Raw genomic sequence first — 13,878 nt, 5'->3', positions numbered from 1 at the left:
TTGGCTTCTTTTCACTGCTGTATTTGAATGATGACATTTCATTGTAGTTTATACCACTTGATAGCATAAAATGTCAGGAAGAAATGATCATAACACTTCTGCAGGTGATAAGTATTCCCTGCCTGTATTTCACAAAGTACAATACAGTGCATTATGTAAAGGAAAAGCAGACACAGTGGCAAAAGAATTGAGATTAGGAACATGGAGTGTGACCAGTTTAGCACAGGAAACATCTAGAACACATATTTCAGAAAAAAAAAAAAAAAAAAAAGAATGCCCATTGTCTCTTAAAGCTTCACAGGAATGTGCAATATTCATAAAGGTCAGAGACCCCCTAAGCTATATTCAGAGTCTGGTGGAATCCTGATCTCTGGCTGAGGGATCAGGAAAGAAGATAGTGATATGGATTAGTTTGTAGTATGGTGTCCTGGGGCAAAGTTGATGTTCTTCAGTATCTTCATTGGCCAAGGTCAACAGTAGTTGAGGTGGATTTAAACTGGTAATTCAGACATGAAATAGAAAAATGCCAGACCTTTTGAAAAAGAGAATGAACAAAATCTGTAAAGTACTTAGGTGAGGTTTTAAAGTGGTGGTTACATATTCAGGTGGTCCAATGTGATTTGGGAAATAGTGATGTTTAGGATGAAGAGGAGAAAAAAATAGTGGAAGTGGAGAAAACCAGATAATGGTTTTCAGGCAAGAGGCATATTAAAGCAAATAATGAACTGGAGGGGGAAAGTCCTCAGGGACATGGAGCTTAGCAAAGATATGGTACAGGAAATAGCAGGAGTTAGAGAGAGCAAGAGAGATGGAAACTAAAAGGAGAAAATAGCCTCACAGCATATGGAAGCAAGAGATCAGGAGGACACCCTAGGTGGTACTAGTGTGGATTTATGTCCTGCAATTATAATTAGTGAAAATGAGGGGATAAAATGAGATTTTTAATTTTTAGTATCAAAGACCTATTTCCAAGTTTTTAAGTAAGTAGTACATATTCCACATCTGCTAACATCTCTCTGAACTCCCTACTAGACTCCCCAGAAAGTGCCTTGTCTGTGACTCACCCTGTGATGAACTGCACCAGTCAGTAGAAGACATAATGTGATGAAAACTCTGGAGACAGTGCAAGATCCTCCAGGAGAAAACAGCAAACATAATGTAACACTGGTAGATCTCATGGTCAAAAATGTCACCCAAATATAAATAGGGCGTGCCAGTCGGAATGGGCAATTAGATAATGTTCAGCAAATCCTCTAGTTTGCAGTACTACAAGGATATCAATATTTACGATATTTTTAAAAATGTTTTATGCATGTCAGCTTCCTGGCAGGAGGTTCTGATTTGTATTTGGACGTCATTAAGAAATTGGACAGGTGGAAACGTGAACCACTGTCATCCTTGGAAATCTAGAAGTTTGTGAATCTTCTGATAGGCTCCATACCTGTAAAGGGGAGCACATCTACTGACAACGTGAGAAACAGGCCCCACATTGTCTAATAAAGTAATGCTTGTTGCATATATATGCCCTACAGGAAGGAAGATAATTGAAATATGGGGAATGCATGTCTATGAGTCTACAATTCTTATGAACATTTATAAGAGCAAATACTTCTTAACTGCAATAAGCTGTAATAAATCCATTTATTGGTGAGTACTTAGGATGGCTGAGCTCTCGGGACATTTTGCAGCTTTTGGTTGCCTTGAAATTATCCAGCTGGAATAGTCAGGAAATTTTCAAACACCCAGTCACTGAGTATTTTGAAAAACAACAACAACAACATCAACAACAAAAAACAGAGTGACTTTGAAGAATGGACAAACTTGGACAGCATAAACACAAAAGATAGTTGACTATTTCAAATACTTTACAAATTCTTCTTTACATTCTAGTAGAAATAATGTCAAGTGTGGCTACTAGAACAATAATTGAGGATTCATATAGCGTTTCTGGGAATCACCATGTAATTACCATTGTCTTCAGTGGTGGTACAGCAAAATAATATGCAATATTTCAAGATATTTAATTAAGTAGTGTCAGTGAGTTACCTTGAAGATAACTTCTATCACCCCCATATGACAGGCTTGTTGATGACTAGCTGATGGATGAGTCCCCTCAGTCTGAAAGACAGATGAACTGAGGAACATCAGTGTGATATGCAGAACTCAGTGTGATGGATTATGTATAATTATTTGATATTTACTCTTTAAAGGTGACCTACAGATGCAATGTTATAGTTTATTTTTGTTTGTTCGTTTTCTTTAAAATATAAGAAAAATCTCTATGAAATTCTTCAGTAGAAACTGTGCCTTTCTCCTTTCAGTAGAAATCCTTGTCCATTTTGTTTTTCCCCAAAGACCTCTGATCCACGACAGAAGTAACAGGTTTATGGTATCAGATATCAAGGAAAAAAAGATCTTTGCATGAGAGAATTTTCTTATGTGGTCTCCTTTGGATGTGTTAGCTGTTATGAATTCATGTGTGATTCACTAGTAATGTCAACAGCAAAACCCATCATCCCCATCTTGGGAATTGTAGAAAATACCCTGCAGCCAGCATGACGAAAATGTAGCATGAGACAAGAGCAAAGACAGAAAACAGAAGTTAAAGAATGATGAGTCTGCTAATTGTTGTTTCTATCAGAGGAGTTAAGGAGCAACTATTGTCTGTATTTTCTTTAGCATAAACTATGGGCTTTCAGTTCCTCACACAAGTAACTGCTCTCTTACTCTCCTGTGTTGGTGGTGTTGCCTTGTATTTTGATTTACTGTGCTTTTTCTCACTGTCACCATGCTGCTGACTTGATCACAGCCTTCAGTTTGGAAATCCTTGCTTTTTACTCAAGTCTGACTCTTGTTTACTACACCATTTGTCTTCTACTATATCACTGCACTCCTCTGTGGACCCTAAGGTGATAATTACATTAGCAGTACTTCATCACAAGCTTGTTAGGTCTCGACAGTTGATTTTGGCTGACTATAATCAGACTTGTCCCCACTTGTCATTGTCCTTTTGTGCAGTGGTTGCACATGACTTTTTCTACAGTAGCAAGTAGTGTGTTCTTTTACTAGTGGATCTGCAGAGCAAAAAACTTCCATTGACCTTTTTTCTACAAGTATTTTGGGGGGCTTTAATTCAGGCTAGCTCTATTTGGGTTCTGAGGGCTGAATCATTAGCAGCTGGAGAAGGTCTTTGAGTTTCACTTTGGCTGAAAGGCATCTGGTTTGTGTGCCCTGAGACAGCTCTGCTGCTCCAACCAAAGCACAGTAAGGGGGAGACAGTCAAGAGCTTGCAAATGCACTTCTGACCTGAGCTACAATGCTGATGGTGCCTGTGCTGCTTGCTGACACACCTGGTGTAATGCTGCCTCACATGGTCTAAAGTGAGACCTGGGATTTTTTTTATTTTTTATTTTATTATTATTGTGTGAGTAAATCCTCTTTCCTCTTGCGGTCATTTAGTAGACATCTAAGCCCCTTTATTTTTAGTATGCACATCCAGGTAAATCTGATGGGAGGTAATGTGTGTTTATTCCCATTATCTCCATGCAATATCAATCTGGCTTTAGTGGAACATCTCAAAACTAGAATAGCTTGGGTGCTCTTGACCTTTATACCTATTCAAGATGGTTGGAGCCCTATTTATCTCATTAGGCATTATTTTGGATGCGGACAAAAGAATAACTTTACATGCTTACACTTCCTCTTTCTCTCCCTTTTTTTATATGCTAAAGAACTTGATCTGGGTTGCTGAAGTCCATGCTCATTTTCTGTGATGTGTCTGTCATCTTGCACTGCGCATATTTTAAAGAAAAAAAAAAAGGTAATTAAATTCTGTCAGTGAGTTTAAGTAAAATTTAAGTTAAAATACTGGTCTTTACTGAAAGATCACACAAATTAGGTAAGAATAGGGATGGCTGAGACAGCTGATGAGTAATATTGTGTTTGAAGAAATGATCCATTTATTTGACAGGAGATTTGAGATAGAATTCAAGGCAAGGGAATAATCTACTTTATGAAGCTGCTGCAACCACTGTTTTCTGGAAGTAGAGCTGGAAGTGTAAGAGTTGAGAAAACAGGTTGTAGTGGATTTTGCATCCACTGGCCATGAGCTCAGGTTTTGGGAGTGGAGGTATATCCCAAATGAATCCCTCATTGCAACTCCCTCAGGCATCGGGCCACATATATATACAGCATTTAGTTCACTGGGGCCTTAATTCATATCAGAGCTCCCACAAACTCACACAGTACACAATGCTACTACTACTGCTGTAAAAAAGAAGGATGTAGTATTTGCTCACTTTATTCCGATTCTCAATATGACCTTGTACAAAACATATGCAAGATGATTTTAGGTAAAATATTATTTTAAGCAAATGTGGTATCACAACTCTAAACTCTTCCCTAATTTATTCCTTCCACATGTATTTCTGCTCTTTTATTTCATGTGGGTCTTTAATGGAATGTCCCTTCTTTAATTTACTAAATTCTGTATTTTTCTCCTTTTTTTTTTTTTTTTTTTTTTTTTTTTTTTTTTAACACAAGCCTATTTTTATGAAGATCCATAAATAATTTCTTTTGAACACTGTGGAAAACTTGTTGACGGCACAGGAGACATGTTCACAAATAGATTGAAAGCATAAACGATGTATTATCATTGTTTCAAATCAAAAGAAAGAACAAAACTAAGTGAAAACAAAATATAAACATTAGGCATCGCAAAAGTCTCTTGAGAAGCTGGAAATTAACAGCCAGATCTTCAGCTAGGAAAAATGGACATAACACCACTGATGTTGCTGAAAGTACAGCAATTTATACCAGACTATGTCCTGGCCTTGTGATTTTTATTCTGCATAATTTTTTGTCATCTATCTCCATTAATGTTAATGGAAAATGGACATTTCAAGCAGTCAGGAGTAGCCAAAGAGGTGCATTCATTGTTATAACTGATAAATTAGTGTCTTTGTTCAAACAACTCACATTTACATTCACTGTTAGAGGAGGAAAAGCTTCTTAAAAATTTATAAGCTGACTATGCAGGTTAACTTAAATATGCAGTCGTACAGTGTTGACTCAGAGTTAAATTTAGGAGCACTTTGCAAAACTAGGGGAAAGTAGAGCGTTTGTTCAACATCACAGACTTGCAAATGGTTGAGCTAAATATAATGGTGACTATTCAGTCACAGGTCAGGCACAGACAGAGTGCTTAGAGTGCTTTCCATGCATTGATTGGTCTAATTTTGGAGATCATTTTGTGTTTTATTCAAAACTAGACAAGGCTGTGAGAAAAACATGGACTTATGGGATACAGGGTAAAGCATAAATAGAGCAAGCCTGATGTTCTGCTTCTTTTTGTATGCCTTATGCAGTCACTGTTGGAAAGAGCAGAAAGCTATCCTGGGACAGATCCTTTCTAAGCTACCTTTGAGTTACTTTGTAGAACTATGTTTGTCATCCCCAGACACTATCCTTGCCTGGCTGGGGACTGACCTCAGAGTCATTTTACTGTTTATCATTTATTTGTCCAGAGGAGTCCCAATACTCTTTGCAAATAAAGATCTGGACTTTCAAACCCAGACTTGTGCTGAGTGAGTAACTGTGTAATTAATGTGTGTAAACGCCCAGTGGGCTCATATAAATCAGTTGCTTTTATCCACGGGTGACCAGGTAGCTGCCTCCTGGCTATGTTCCTGTACAAATACTTTATTTAGATACAAGTATTAGACGTCCATGACATGTGGACATACAGGTAGGTATCTGTATGACATTAAACTGATTAATGGAAAATATATTTTTTCACCCTGCATTTGTTTCATGTTCTTCCTCCTAACCTGTCCCTGGACATAAAAGACTCTGAATTGTCCATCAAGTCTCAACCATAAATTCATGGTTTATGATTTCCTATGCTGAGCTTGTGCTTCCATGTTCCCTATCCGAACCTTCAACACAACAGGTCTTTGGGGCGCCCTCGGGAACACTGGTAGCTTTCTGTACTGATACAGCTACCAAGTCCAAAATGACCTCAAAAGGAATGAGAATAACTTTTGTTGTTTTGCCAGTTTGAATTTTCTGGCAAAAATTTAATTTATTTTAGCCACTTTTCATTTATCATGGATAAAAAAAAAAAAAAAAAAAAAAAAAAAAAAGTATTACTGAGCAGTGACAGCTACATATATATAAAAGACATTCTATGGATATAGAAAAGACAGTGTCATCTGTGGACTGAACATCCACTCTAAGGAGCTTCACAGGCTAATCCCTGAGATTAATATAGATTAAGTTTGATGGGAATAAAAAGAAATCCAATAAACAAAACCAAGACAAAATCTGAAGACTCTTCCTCAGCCCTTTTGATGGGTCTTTTTGACAGTGTGCACTATTGGGTTAAAGAGTTCTATTCATTCTTCAGTTAACTGACTTCATTTCAGAATGCCATTTGACCAGATCTGGAGAAAATTTTAAACAGAACATGGCCATCTAATACCTGTGCATTTAGAGCATCAACTAGCTTTAGAGTAATCAAGAAATGAGATGAATTAATCTGCATATGTAACTTGAAAAGGAATGATCACTCCTGACTAAGTACAGGATGCACCTGATATGTTATGAGAATGGCTGCAGAGTCCTTTTTGAATTTGTTATTGAGCCGATGACTTGCTGACATCTGTATCTGCATAATTTGTTATAAATAATTTAAACTATAGAGAGCAGAAAGTGTGACTGAATTAAAAGACCAAAAAACTGCTTGAAAATTCTTTCATGATCCTTTTTCTTGCTTAAAATTTGATGATCAAACAAGAAAAAAATGCAGTTTAGTATTACTACACACTGTACAAGGAACCAGCAGAGTTGCAGAGTTGAGCTCATTGGATATATCCACTTTAAATGGCATCTCTTTGTAGTCAGTCAGGAAAAAACTTCAGACATTAATAGGAAAATATTAAACATTTATTTTGTATGTTTTGACTTGTCTTCACAGGATCACTTTGTAAGCAATTTATGTTGCTAGATAGGTTTCATTCCACCATTGTGTATAAATTACTTGTTGCTCACATAATCCTGTTTTTCTGTTTACTTTTCAAACCAGGCTCAAAAGAAAAGGCAGGCAGCTTAAAAGAGTCCAGAGCAATGTTGAGATCTACGTTTTTTTGAAGGTTTCTAAATTATATCAATGTTTGAGCTCTAATACTAAATTAAGAGAGTTCAAGATTTCAGCAACAAGCTTTGTTGTGATAAGAAAGATCAAATTTGGAGTTTAGTTTGCAAGTTAATGGGCTGTGGAGGGCAAAGAAAGAACATTGTCTCTCTCCTCTCTGAAGCACCATATCCTGGTGGCAGCAGATGGTTGGATGCTGGGATCAATGAAATGATGTTCTCTTTCACTCTGGTAATTGCAACATTCCTGGCTGTTTTCTATCTTCATGATCATGGGTGACTTCCATACAATTGAACAGAAAAAGGTCTGAGAAGGTGTGGTGGTTTTACTGTGCTGGGCAGCTAAACCCCACAACCGCTCTCTCACTCCCCCTCTTTTTAGATGAGAAGGGGGAGAAGTAAAGCAAAGAACAACTCACAGGTTGAGATAAGGATAATTTAATTAAAGGGAAATAATAATAATAATTAAATAAAGATTATTATGAACTAAACAATTTAACTAAAGGGAAATAAAAAGGGAAAGGGGAAAAGGGAGGGGGAAAGGGAAAATAAAAAGAAGGGAGGAAAACAAATAAAATAAATGAAGGCTATGTGGAAGTGCAGAGGAAAGAAATTACTCTCTACTTCCCACAAGTGAGCGATGATTGACCACGTCTTTGAAGCAGGGCCTCAACGCACGTAGCTGGTGTTCGGGAGGAGGACCGACGTTTTCATGAGAGCCCACCCCTCCCCTCTTCTTCCTGTTTCCACCTTTTATTGCTGAGTGTGACATCACATGGAATGGAATATCCCTTTGATTGGTTTAGGTCAGCTGCCCTAGTGATGTTTCTCTCCTCACTTTTTGCCCACCCCCTAGGAGGGTTAGAGAGGCCCGATGCTGTGCCAGTGCTGCTCAGCAGTAGACACAACACTGGTGTGATAACACTGCTGTTCCAGCTACAAGTGCAGAGTACAGCACTGTATGGGCTGCTGCCGGGAAAGTTAACATTCCAGCCAGACTCAGTACAGAAGGTGTATTTTCTGCACAGTAATCAAGACAAGTATAGTCCTTGGAAAAATATACAAGCACAAAATTTGTAATTCATTGAGTTCTTTGACTACTAGACAAGATGTGGTTGTCCTTGTTATTAGCAGTGAGAAGACATTATTTTCTGGTGTACTGGATGAGTGAGTGGCATTTGTGCAGCCCATCTCCACCTGGGTCAAGAGGTTACTCTCATCAGAGTGAGAAAGCTTCGCTTCTGGGGGTGGGACAGCAGCTGGGAATGCTCAGAAGAGAGAAGTGCTTGTCTGATACATGGCTATTTGTAGACAGCCATCCTTTTTAACTAGCTTACAGGTGTTTTGAAGGTTTTTAAATTGATTTAATTCTGACCTATTTGATCTATGATAAGAGAGTTGTTATAGACTGAATATTTACTCCTTTCTTTCCTCGGGACAGTCAGTACTCAACAACTGAACAACTGTGCAACAGGGTGTATTTAACCGCCCCTCCCCCCCACCCCCCCCACCCCCCCCGCCCCAGAAGGCTGTCCAGTCATAAATGTCTCTAGATTTCTGAGCCTGCAGTTTGAAAAAGAAGTCAATGTATTCCACATTGCTCACAGTGCCTTGTGGTTGTAGGAAGTAGCCAGGATGTGTTTCCTGAGTGTGCTGTGCTCAGGTAGAGAAGTCAGATAGGCAAATGTCCATGACTCAGCTAGCAGTGAATTAAACAGCTTCCAAACAGCACTCACCCTCCTGAAACTGAGCACTCACTCCAACAATGACTGAAAATGTGTGTACATGATAGTTATTTCACTCCACCACTGCTTTCCCATGACTGGGAATGACAATGAGTGAGGGTGCTTGTAGAACCATAAAATTTCAAATTTGTTGACTTTATGACTTCATGTTCTGCAACAGCACATCAAGGCCTTTTTTTTTTTTTTTTTTTTTTTTTTTTTTTTTCTAGAATTTATTGTTTGTAAAATTTTCTGTGTAACTATGATTTCTTCTAGAACACTATGAAGAAGACCTGTAAGCTGTTTCCTGACAGGAAATGGAGAGGGGAGAGAAAATGAACTGTTAACAAGTATTCTGCCTGCTGCCTGAATTGCCTTAATTCATGAAGGGACATAAAGTTTAGACACAAATTTATGGTGTCTTAACCCTGGGAATGGCTCGGTTATTTAATGACATGTTTGTGCTCACACAAGCATAGATCTGGGCTGAACCAGAGCACCAGGCTGGAGTGCTGCCATGGATGGATATGGGCTCTTGAAGAAGAACAAGCCCGGGGGACGGCATGGAGAGAGTTGTGCTTGCTGTGAGAGAGCAGCAGGAATGCAGAGAGCTCTGCCCTTGGATTGGACAAGAGAGTGCAACAATGTGGATGACTTTATGGTGGGTGCCTGCTACCAAAAGCCCAATGAGGAAGAATTAAATGAGCCCTGCTGCACATAACTGAAAGAAGTCTCATGTCCGTATGTCCTAGTCCTCATGAGAGACTTTAACAACCCCGCTAGGGCAACACAGCAGGGCCAAAGCAGTCCAGGAGGTTTCTGGAATACATTGCTGTTAGCTTTTGATTGATTCAAAAGCTTGGAGCATTGAGAGACTGCCTTCATGGGCTTCTCTTGACCCAAAGTGGTGGCTTCACAGCTTTGTGTTTTTTTTTTTTTTTTTTTTTTTTTTTTCCAGGAGTCTCTTGACTTTCTGCTGAAGAGTCAAAGCACAACACTCAGGGTTGCTGTTAAATGTTTTGGACCTCTGTTTTGCAGGAAATTTCAAGGTCCTGTTTCAGTTGTTTCATAATTTCCCTCTGGAAAGAGGATTCTGTGTTATGAGCAGCTCTCGAAACTTTCAGTGACTCTAGAGATTTTATTATTATTATTATTATTATTATTATTATATTTATTTTTTTTTTCTGGGAAAAAAAATCTACTGAACTCTGATTTACCTTTCTCAGGATAGCCACTACTCCAACCTTGAATGAAACTCACTTCACAGCTGTAAGGCTGTAAAACTATTCAATGTTCAGTTAAAAATCACCACCAACAACACAGCAATAATCCAGGCATGAAGCAAAACAAGTAATTGTAAACAACTGAATACCTCAAGTGATGTAAAGACAAAGTAAATAGTTGATGAAGTGTATGTACATAGATAAATAACTGCTATCAGCTAAAACTGCTGTCAAGACTAAACTGCAAACAGGAAAAAAAAGAGCCAAGCCAAAAATAAAAGATTTTATCCGAATAACAATTTGACCAGCTCTACAGTTCAACTATTCTTAGGGCCATATCAATAACTTATAAGATAAACCTTATAAAGAAAATCTGAAGGCTATCCTGAAACTGTATTATTTTTCATGCATATTAGTTATTGTGTCAGAATCTGTTAATTAACTGTAGTGTTACAAGTGTGGTTTTTTTTTTTTTTTGTGAAAAAATATAATCAATTTATCCAAGCTGCTGTTGTATTTCAAAAGATCTCAGAATAAGATTCCTCACCTATTCAGTTAAAAGCTAGCTATCCCACAGAGCCATTCTTTAATCACTTCAATGCATGCCTTCATAGAGAGCTGAAAGTGTTCTTGACTTTATTAAACACATTTCTCTTTCCAAACTGAACACTAATCCAAATTCAGAGTCAAAAGATCATCTTGCTCAGTTCTGGAAGGTTTTTTAATTTTTTGTTTCTGATGTTAATAAGCCTTGAAAGTTTGCGTATTGTTGCTCGTATGTACTTTGATCACTGGATTTGAAAAGTATTAAGTCTTTGGCCATGGCCCATTTTTTCATTATGTTTAGGCAGTGCTGAGTAAAGTGGAGACTAAATTTATTTGGAGGCCTCTTAATGCCAACAGTAATACACAGTAATTATAGAAAGAATATTAATAAGCTCACAAGTTCTAGTGAGACAGAAGGCTTTGTTTGATTTCAATCCCTTTCTTGCCGCATGATTTTTGACCTGAAGTCCATCATAAGAACTGAACAGAATTCCCCAAGAATTAGCAAATTTGACAGACTATAAAATATCTCTCTAAGCTGAGTTGGGTGTTATGAGTATTATCCTTCCAGCTGCATATATATCTGTAGTTCCACTGTCTTTCTTTTTTAAAGTACCAGTAAGATACATTTTTTCCCATATGACTGAGCATCACTGTCAGCAGCACAATAAAGCAAACAAACAAAGGAGGGTGCTGCAGCCAGCCCTAATCCTCTCCTCCTCTTCTGGCTGCTCTTAGATGGTTTTGATCCATCTGCCATAGATTCATTCCTGGATCTTCTGCAATTGCCTGTTTAGATCTTTAAGAGAAAAATTGTCATGCCTGTCTTTCCTCCATTTTGTGTGGTGGTTCAAACTATGGACAAACTTGTTAAGGAAATGACCACCCATTAATTGCACAGTTAAGCACAGGGCAACATCACGGAAAATACAAGTACTCTGAGAATGCATATCCTGCCTGCTTCTAGCTATGATCGCAGCAGAGGTCCCCACATTTTAGCTGTAAGAGCTAAGTTGAGAAGTAGTTATGCAATCGAAAGATGTCCTCATCATCTTATTAGCTTCACTCTTATTCTGTTTTCAAAAAATCCAAGTGTATATTATAGCTTGAGAAGCTATAGTAATTTATTTGGATTCTGGTTTTGTTTTCTTACAGACAACAAAGAACATTATTTTAAAACAGCAAAAGTTCTGTTTTATATTAAAACTTCATTATAATGCATTTTCCTATCCTTCTGGCACACAGCTTCAGATCACCAGCATCCAAAAACTCACCTCACCCAGCTAAAAGATTGATCTGAATCACATTTTCAGGAAAAGGTATGAGTGATTGGTTGTGTCTTGAAAACTTGGATAGCAAGTTCCAAAACGAGCAGCATTTGTGGCTGATTTATAAGTACTTAAAAAACAGAATGGAAATAGCAATATAGTATTGACTACCAAAGAGCCTTTATAAAATCTCCCTTTAAATTATAATGTCTTGAATTTAATGCATTTTAATGTTCTTAATTTTGGATTAGGAAAGAAAAGGAAATTAATGACATTTGCACTGTGTGTCTTTGCTATGGGAAGTCACAGCATCTCATAATGACTTAGATGGCAGTAATAAATAAACAGAATAGGCCTTAGGTTATTTCTTTCTTCATTAGTATGTACCAAGATGTCACCAAAGTTGCCTGTTTTTCTCTCCTAAATAGTAACATAGTCTTTGTTTAACCTGTGGTTGACTTTAAAGTCAGTACCATCATCTTCCTAACATTTTTCATCATGATTGCACTCCCAAGTCCACTGTATTTCATGTTTTCTATTGAGTTGCAGTTTAAAATCTGTGCAAAACCATGAATTTACTCATCTAACGAAGCAATATATCAAAAACAATTGAACAAACAAACAAAAACCAAAAAAAACAGTTTTGACATTCTGTATTATACCTTGGGTTTTCTGTGGCATAAAAGTAGAAGAACCCACCGACAGGAGCACAGCAAATGGGGGCGTCTGGATGAGGGTTAACCTTGGAGGGGGGTAAACAAGCTCTTCTTTTGGGAGGTGAGTTAACTGGCATTTTCTGTTGCTTAGTTTATTAGTTTGCACTGTATGATTAAAGGTTTGGATCCAGTTCTTAAAGAGAAAGTTTAGTTGTCATTTGTGGCTTAAAGGTAGTTCGTGTTTGTGTGGAGCTTGAGGTCAAAGGCCTTGTAGCTAAGGGAGTTAGCTTTCCTGTTTTCAGTCGTTACTAATGAATATTCAACTATTGAAGGGGACAGTAATGGCTTAGCTAAAAGTATTAAAAAGACAGAAGACAACATGGCAAGAAAGTAGTTAGCACTCTACTCTGTGCTGCTGCGGCCTCACCTCGAGTACTGTGTGCAGTTCTGGGCACCACAGTACAAAAAGGACATTAAACTTGGAGATTGTCCAGAGGAGGGCTACAAAGATGGTGAAGGGCCTAGAGAGTGAGACATATGAGGAGCGGCTGAGGTCACTGGGCCTGTTCAGCCTGAAGAAGAGGAGGCTGAGGGATGACCTCATCACAGTCTGCAACTTTCTTGTGAGGGGGAGTGGAGAGGCAGGTGACCTCCATAATCACCAGCGATAGGACCCATGGGAACTGTGTTAAGCCGAGGCAGGAGAAGTTTAGGCTGGACATCAGGAAGAGGTTCTTCACTGAGAGGGTGGTTGCACTCTGGAACAGGCTCCCCAGTGAAGTAGTCACTGCACCAAGCCTGTCTGAATTTAAGAAGCGATTGGACTGTGCACTTAGTCACATGGTCTAAATTTTTGGGTAGACCTGTGCGGTGCCAGGAGTTGGACTTGATGATCCTTAGGGGTCCCTTCCAACTCGGGATATTCTATGATTCTATGAAAGAAGATAGAAGAAAGGCAGGTTTTACAAGAAGAGAGGAAAGGAAAATGGAAATAGGGATAAAGACCGTGGGAGAGGGTAAGATAACAGACTATGAACAAGTATCAGAGAATATAGACACAGAGGAGTGCATGAAAAGAGCACATTGCATCACTATAGGAGAAGGTAAGTGATGATGTTCAACAAAATGAAGGACAATTTCTGTGTGGATGGCAGCTCCTTGAGGGCTGGAGCTATAGATGTGCAAGGCAGAAGGGAAGAATTCATGGCTTACCTTCACATAAGGACAAAAGGCACTACAAGGTGACCTTGAGAGCCAGGAAGTGATGGCTCAGGTGGCTTTTTAGCCCCCCAGACAAGGGTGAAGGTAT

The 13,878-nt window shown here is 38.4% G+C and overlaps 1 long non-coding RNA gene across 1 annotated transcript in view; it reads left to right on the top strand.

Annotated features, from left to right (window-relative positions):
• Positions 1 to 13,878, top strand: part of LOC311436571 — a 137,398-nt gene that overhangs the window by 67,650 nt on the left and 55,870 nt on the right. Inside the window, exons 4-5 of the long non-coding RNA XR_014692946.1 lie at positions 9,153 to 9,537; positions 11,891 to 11,964. This is a non-coding gene — a long non-coding RNA (uncharacterized lncRNA). The remainder of the gene's footprint in view (positions 1 to 9,152; positions 9,538 to 11,890; positions 11,965 to 13,878) is intronic.

The sequence above is a fragment of the Aythya ferina genome (genome assembly GCF_964211825.1).
Source record: "Aythya ferina genome assembly, chromosome: 4".
In the NCBI taxonomy this organism is placed as follows: Eukaryota; Metazoa; Chordata; class Aves; order Anseriformes; family Anatidae; genus Aythya; species Aythya ferina.
This window is presented reverse-complemented; position numbering and strand designations above follow the sequence as displayed.